The sequence below is a fragment of the Sinocyclocheilus rhinocerous genome, unplaced genomic scaffold, assembly GCF_001515625.1.
Source record: "Sinocyclocheilus rhinocerous isolate Xijiao unplaced genomic scaffold, SAMN03320098_v1.1 scaffold2421, whole genome shotgun sequence".
Classification (NCBI taxonomy): Eukaryota; Metazoa; Chordata; class Actinopteri; order Cypriniformes; family Cyprinidae; genus Sinocyclocheilus; species Sinocyclocheilus rhinocerous.
This window is the reverse complement of record NW_015631715.1, coordinates 75258-83808: the sequence shown is the minus strand read 5'-3', so window position 1 is coordinate 83808 and position 8551 is coordinate 75258. Positions and strand designations below refer to the sequence as shown.

The 8551-nt window shown below is 36.9% G+C and overlaps 1 pseudogene; it reads right to left on the bottom strand.

The window, feature by feature from the left end:
• Positions 1–522: 522 nt before the first annotated feature.
• On the bottom strand, positions 523–7633 carry LOC107741839 (uncharacterized; annotated as a pseudogene).
• Positions 7634–8551: the final 918 nt, after the last annotated feature.

Sequence of the window (8551 nt, the reverse complement as noted above, 5' to 3'; positions counted from 1 at the left end):
TTGTCCAGGACAGTTTGACATTGGTGATCCCTCTTACATCCAGAGCAGACTGCAACTAAAAAACATCAAGCGGTGTTACATTTTTCTTGATATTTTCAGATGAGTTTCTTAGTACTTTTTAAACATGCTGTATCGGAAATATACTTCTCCAAATAAAGAGCATTTATGAAACTAATCTGCAAAGCAGCTGATTTCCGCAACCGACAGCTAGTAAACAGTGAATTCTGATGTTTGAACTGATTTTACTTACTGATGCGATGTTTGTGTTTTCGACGGATGTGTCTTTTCTTAATTTCATGCTTTTAAGTTTTGCTTTTATATTTAGCAAAAAAATAAATAAAAAATCTAACCTGATAGAGGAGTTTGTCACTCTCTGGGCCAGCTAAATCAGTATTGGAGTCAAATTTCATCCTCACAAAGTTTTTTAGCACTGAAAAAATACAAATGCAATAAGTGAACAAGACATGGAATGAGTTTTACAAGAGAAATAAATGTGATTCTGGACTTTTGTCTAGATAGACATCAAACTAAAGTGAAAACAAGGCTGTGAGACAGAACTGTGTTCAGAGTTATACTGTTGTAAAGGAAAACTTTCGCTTCTAAATGTCTGAGAACTTTTGTTCAAGCAGTTATCGTGTCTGTCTTTTACAAGTACAACACAAATGCATATTTCTACCTCATAGTGAATGTTTTTATTAATGTATTTACATACATCGTGAATTACCTGGAAAACCCCTATAGACTTCAACTTCACAGAGCGTAAGATACCTATCTCCAGGAACAACGATGTTCACGTAACGTCCCTCCATATCAGGACACGAGTAGTGTGGGATGCTCCTATTGGAATACTAGTAATCACAGCACATCTAGAGAGAGTCAAATAAATGATGGAAAACACAACAATCATTTCACACCCAATTAATGTAGAGTGAAATAAAGCACCACAATGGCTTGTTGAGCAAATCTGGAGCTTATATCTACCTTCAAATTAAATAGTAATGCATATTTCTGTAGTACAGTACAGAATGCAACAGCAGGGGTGCAAAAATCTCTTTTACATAATCATAACATAAAAAACTGGAGCTCCATTGTTAACCAGTGGAGACAAAAATAACTGCAAAAGCACAATAGTAATGGGTTCGAGTCTCAGGTCCGGAAGGGATTGTCGGTGGGGGGAGTGAATAACCAGTGCTCTCTCTACCCTTAATGCCACGACTGCGGTGAGACCCTTGAGCAAGGCACCGAACCCCCAACTGCTCCCTGGGCACCACAGCATTGGCTGCCCACTGCTCCAAGTGAGGGTTCAACGGTGTGTGTGTGCGTGTTTCACTACTCACTGCTGTGTGTGTGCACTTGGGTGGGTTAAATGCAGAGCACAAATTCCACACATCATGTCCTTTCCTTTCCCTTCCTTTCCTTTCCCTCTACTGTTTCTTTAATGCCTTCTAATGTTAATTTCTGTTTATTTCCTGCTTTAACTAGTAGTAAAGTGGAAGAAACACTTTTGTATGCCATTGATAAAATTGGTTGTATGTCATGATAAAATTGAACTTATAGATAGTACTGAACTTATAGATTGAACTTATAACTTATAGATGAAATTTATCTTAAAAGATAAGTCCATACTTAAGGGAGTGTGCAGTTATAATTTCTTTTTAAAATGGAACTTATAACACAAAGTCTCAGCTTTCATTAAACGTAACAGTACAAAGCTTATCTCAAATTTCTATGACTTTATATTCTCCTAATTTTCACTTTATTCTCATATTGCTATGACTTTAATTTCATAATTTTACATTTATTCTCAAAATATTACAACTTTATTCTCGTAATTTAGATTTTATTCTTGGAAGTTTTACTTTATTCTCAAAATATTCCGACTTTAATCTCGTATTTATTTAATTAATTTCTGTGGCACTAAAACACTGCCATAGATTATCCAACACCCGCTCATGGCAATTCGTAACTATTTAACATTTTTAGAACAAGTAAGTAAGTAACAAAAGTACAACTTCACATCAAATCACCACTTCTTAAAAAAAGTTACGTTTACAGTTACGTGAGTAACTTTCTTACATGGGATTGTTGTTGCCATTGTTTTCCAGGGAGTTTCCAATGTGAATTTCTGCTCCGTCGAGTCGTTTTGGACAGCAGTCAGCTCTGTTTGTGATGGTCACTGTACTAATATAGTAATTATCCATCAGATCTAGCCTCCACCACGGATTCGTCTCAGAATGTGTATGAGTACAAAATGAGGCTGCACCCGGGGCGTGTTTTATTCCATCAATGGCTTGATCAGCACGGTAGTATTCAAATACAGATGACTGAGCCACATTACCACATAATTTCACACTATCTGGAAAGTAATCAAGCTTCATGTTAGGTTACATTTTAGGCAAGTAAACATAAAAATTTAAGCAAGCAAGCAAGCAAGCATACACAACCAAGCAAAAATTTGGAATAGTTCAGATCTTCTAATGTATTTGGAAGAAGTCAAGGCTGCATTTATTCATTTATATGATCAAAATACAGTAAAAACAGCATTCAAATTTAATATAATTGAATAAAAAGTAAAAATATGAAGCAGCACAACTGATTTCAGCATTTATAATAATCAGAACTGTTTCAGCAAATCAGCATATTAGAATGATTTCATTATTCTAAACCAAGGGTGTCAAACTCAGTTCCTGGAGGTCCCCAGCCCTGCAGAGTTTAATTCCAACCCTGCTCCAACACACATACCAATCTAGTTTTCAAATACAGTAAACCTGAAGGACCTGATTAGCTGGATCAGGTGTGTTTAATTAGGGTTGGAGCTAAACTCTGCAGGGCTGTGGCCCTCCAGGAATTGAGTTTGACACCCCTGTTCTAAACTATATAAACTATATAATATATTTTAGGGCTGTCAAGAGATTAAAATGTTTAATCTGATTAATTACATGATATGGCAATTATTATGTTCTAATTAATTATTTTTCTAATTAATCAGCGGTGCACACACGCATTGTTGTGTTAAATGAGAAAAGCATCAAATAGAGTAGACTTTACAAAAAAAGTAACTTTAGAAAGAAAATTTTCTTTTTTTCTTTTTTAATTTTATGGGTGAACTTTCTATTTATTATTGTTTTTTATTAATATGGATATTTTTTTCTGATTTTTTTTTTTAATTAACATGGAAATATGATTTTTATTTATGTATTTATTTATTTATTTTAATGAAGTGATACTCTAAATAACACACACATCCTGATTTTGCTGAGTTAGATGTGTTCCTAGGTCAACATATTTTGTTGACCCTGGACCAACATTTTAAGCCAAAAATTTAGTCTTGACCATATCCCTACACCTAAACCTAAACTTAACCATGAGTAATCCCTAAAATCAGAGGAAATGATAGATGAATGACACTGATGTACAAGCACCAAACACTGATTGTTAGCCTAAACTTCGCAAAAACTTCAAATCTGATTGGTTAATCACAATGTTGTTCCAGGGTCAACAAAGATGTTGATCCAGGAACATGTCACACCTGGTAAAATCAGGTTCTACAAATAACTCACTGAAACTGCCAGTAGATGTCGGTAAATGTCTTAAGTAATTCATTGAGTCATTAATTCTTTTGATTCATTCAAATGGCTGATCTTTAAATGGGTCTCTTTATGAATGGGCCATTGAATCATTGGTTCACCCGATTCATTCCAAAGTGGTTTCATTCAGAAATGAATCACTGCTGTGTGTTGCTCATTGACGCACAACAGTTCTGCTGTAGCTTTGATAAGTAATATTTGCGTTTGCATATTTGAGCAAAAACAGACAATATTGGTGTCTAAAATATAGTGTGTTCAATGCACAACATCAAAGTACAGCTAGAGCGATAGAGAGCTGATGGCTTATATTTCGAATTGCTCTCGCGGGACTTTGTTGTTATACACCAATCAGTTTGCACAGCGCAGCTGCAAGTCCATCACACTTTGTGTGAAAATTGTATTTCAATGACACAATTTTGTGTTTCTATTTGGAGTACTATATATGCAGAAATTGACTTTGCTGTGCATATGATACGGTTTAGGGGTGTGGGGTAGGTGCGTATTATATGTATGCCAAAATGTGTATCATATGCATGCCAACAAAGTGAGTATCATATGCACACAAAAACTGTGTATTATATGCACGTAAAACACGTGCGTATCGTATGCACGCCAAAGTCAGTTTCTGCATTTAAATAGCATGCAAAATACCAAACCCAAGAGGCCATATGACAGTTAAAGCAACCAATCACGTTACATTTTTTGTCGTATCATGTTTAGGAGCATGGACATGTCTCCACAATAACAAACCGGTTTGTAAAACTCTTGTGCAAAGTTTACACGTTGCTTGATATCAGCCTTCATGGTTTAAAAACAGAAATATTTCCAATATTGCGACGTAACTTAATTCGTTGTTTAAGGGCTCTGAGATGCGGCTATTTGCGTATGCGCTGTGCGCAGAGAACACAGCACGCTGGTTGCTGAATTAACTTTCGCGCCTTTTGTGTTTGTTTGTTTAAACTGGCAAGGTGTTTTTGTTCGTTCAGACGCAGGAGGACGCGAAGGAGAGGTCGGTTCTCAGTTGAGTTCTTTTGCATCTTGTGCTTGAATGCTTTAAACTCCTTTGATTGTTTAAATTGGCAAGGCTTAAAAACGCATGCAATTGATAAGCTTTCGTGACGACACAGCAGTGGCCCGTCAACTGTTCTGAGCGTCTTTTTAGGCTGGGGGCCCCCCTCAGCCATGGGCCCCTATAATCGTCACCACCAGGGTTTGAAATTAACACCTGCCAACCTGACAAATGCGGGTAAAAATCAGCTGTGGCGGGTAACGTTGTCAAATCACTAGCCAATTTGGCGGGCTACTTTTCGTAAATTATGTTCACTCATGAATTTCTTGGTCAAGTTCATTTAAGCCAAATCTGCACAGATTTAGCGCAAATACTGAACTCGTGAGTCATTATGATATATTAAATACAGCCTAATTGCGTAGCATCTGCGCATATCTAGCTTACTTGAACATACCGGACAATTAACGTTGCAGCGGGCACGCTGGTTTCCTTTGCATTGAAGCAATAATAAAGGTGCTAATTTATTTAGATTTTGTTTTTTTCTGGCTTGTAGAAGTTATGAATAGCCGGTAACTTAATTTTTTTTAGCCAAATTCGATGGTGAGTGAAAAAGTTAAATTCAAACCCTGGTCACTACCTTTCATTTCACTAGCGAAGGCCCTGCCCCCCAACCCCCTTTCCCCCGGACTTACGCTATGCCACTGGAAGTATGTACTATAGCTCTTGGGTCAGGAGTGGGGTGAGTGCGTTAATTCCCTTAAAAAATGTAATGCATTATTCTTCCCATAACTAATTAATTAGATTAACACATTAAATCGACATATTCGACACACATATGTATATACTGTATTTTTAGCTGTCAAAAATTACCATTTCCATTGACTCTCACTTCACACAGAGAGAGGTTCTTTGAATCTCCAGTAATGACTACATTCACGTACCGGCCTTGCATTCCACCGCATGAGTAAGAGACTGATTTACCTGCTGGAATACCAGAAATTACTGCACATCTAGAGAGAGAGAGAGAGAATGTGAAACATTGTTCATTTCACAAGTACATGAACTTAAGCAATATTGCAGGAGCAAGAGTCTCACTCTCTTTTAAAAATCCTTTTACAAAATATTGCACAACATGTTAATGTTTTAGTCTTAAATAACCATTTTAAATTGTTACACTTTTATGGGTAAAGGCAAATTTGTCATTACACAGGATTGTTGTTGCCGTTGTTCTCCAGGGAGTTTCCGATGCGAATTTCAGCTCCGTTAATTTGTTCAAAGCAGCAGTCCATCCTGTTAGTGACGATCACTTCTCTAATAATTTGTAGATCCACCAGATCCAGCCTCCACCATGGGTTCATCTCGTTTTTAGTGTGAGTGCAGGTAGGATCAAAATTATCAATGGCATTTTTTGCCTGGAAGTAAAACGTAGATGACTGTACAGCCTTTCCCTTGATTGCAATATTCTCTAGAAAAGGAAACAAGAAAAATAAATACCCATGTTATTATGTTTTATAATTCATCTGCACTGTAATTTTTAACATTGCATTAGAAAATAATCAGAGCATTACTTTCTTAGAAAATTATACGTAATTCACACTGCATTGGTTTCTTCAGAGAACATTTCATTTTGATCATTTCAGCTACAGATTAAAGAAAATTTAAATACCTTGCAAGTTATTTGTCATGGCGTGAATGGCAATGGTGCCTGTTGCAGAAATAAACAGCAAATGGTTATATAGGCTATATAGAATAATTTTACAGTTAAGCATCTCAAATTTCTAATCTACTAATAGTTATATCACTTATAGTTGAACATTCATGACAACAGAAACCTGATTATTATTAATTTTTTTTTTGACCCATCCCTTACACCTTAACCCACCCTTAAACCTACCCATACCACCAAACCTGTCCCTAACCATACCTGTTTCTCACCTCAATAGCAGCAAAAGTATTTTGCAATACAATATGAACACAATAAGTACATTGTACTTATTTTTTTTTTATGTAAGTACATATTAGTTAAGGCCACCTAATATAAAGTGGGACCATTTTTTTAATAATGACCAACCAACTGTACATTGAACATTATAAGTGGTTAGCACTCGAGACCGAACCTCTTAGCTGTCTGTCTAAGAAAATGCTTCTTTTTCAGAGAAAACATTGTCTGTTATTAGTAAAAGAGATACTCACCGAGAAGTGAAAACAGATATCCAAGAATCAACATGTTACTTTTAATCAGGACTACAACCAGATTCGAAGATTGCTTAAAATAAAAAAAGAGGATAATTATTTGTTTTTAATTCCACCCTGCAATGACCAAGCGAAGCCACAACCTACCTTTGTTTTCTCTTTCTTATTTTGTTGGCTTAATTGGTTCTATAAGATTGGTTCTAACAGGTTTTTTTTTTTTTTACTTCATCTCTCATCGGCTCTCTCTACCTAGCTGCATTTGTCTCTTTTAATCCCTTAACTCCACCCTCTTAAATCTGTCATTGTCTTGTCAGCCCTCTTGATGAGCTCAAGTGAAATTGCCCATGGCAAAAAGTCTAATCATAAAGGACATCTATGCAAACATGGATGAGCACTAGTCTATGAGGCCATTTTAGATGCAAAAGGCACTCATTTGTAAAGCAAAATGTGTCGTGACTGAGATTCTTGTTGTTGGTCATCTGGTTGGTTTATCAGATTGGGATGTGAGTGAAGTCTAGCAGAAAAAAAGTTCATAAACTTCATAGTGCGATTACATTTGCTGCTAGTTACTGAAGCTTTAAGGTTTAATTTGGTCTCTTGATTGTAAGAACTTGGTTACACTAGACTAGACTAATGAGGAGTTGGACTTTTTATAGACCTCATTGGCATATTGCGTCAAGGACAGGCAGTGGTCAGTCCCATTACCCAGGGACGTGAAGGTCTCAGGCTTTTCCACCATCAGCCCCTCAAATCCTGAGCTGTTCAGAAAGATGGTGTTGTATACTAGACAGATGGAGCTTCCCAAGTCCACATGCCTGTAAACAAACTGGGATTGCTCATCCATCATATGGGGTTGGGCTATATGGCAATTATATCATATCATATGATTTTTGAGGAAGGATCAATCCAAGATGTGAATCAATGTTGTTTTTATACGACTATTTTGCAAGTTACAGACGAGTAGGCCCTACAACAGGGGTTCTCAACCGAGGGGCCGCGGACCACTAGGGGGCCTCAGTGATCCTCCAGGGTAGCCGCGAGATAGCTTAAAATGAATTTAAATATGATCGTATAATTGTTTAATTTAATTATTAATGTGTTAAAATAAAATGATCAAAGCACGGCCTCTCTCGTTCTCTGTGATTGACTGCTTCGAACTCGGCGCAGCAAGCCTCATCGCACTGTTAAATTCAGTCACGATAATGTAAAGGTAAAGACGATTAGAGTAATAATAACGAACTTGCACGCATGTATGACACTCCTGTATATCAGAGTCATACATTAGACACACATAAGTCCGCTATTGATTCACAAACTATGCGTGCTCTCGGGGCTCTGGTCCCTATCGTATGTTTGCGTGAAATTTCAATATATTTGCATAGTTGTCCAAATTAATGTCCTGTGAGGGTTTTTTAATGGATGCTCACCCATAGAGGAGGATCCTGTGAGGCTCAGTGGTGTTTATGCACATATGAGCATCAGACGCGCTCTGACGGAGGAATGCTGATCCCGTCTTCGTCAAACCACCTTCAGATCGATGTGTTTCAACAGATGCAGAATGTATTTGCTGTATTTTTCATTTGTATGTTTATTTTTTTTTAATGGATACAAACAGTAGATATTCAGTCAGTCCAGTTCAAAGGGACGGGTTTAGTGAGTGGTCTTTTGGCATCTCCCTGTTTGGTATGGCAGGTTCACTTATTTAAGAAAAAGTACTCTGAAGTTGTAAAGAATGTCTGAAGTAAAGGATTCAGGAGCTTTA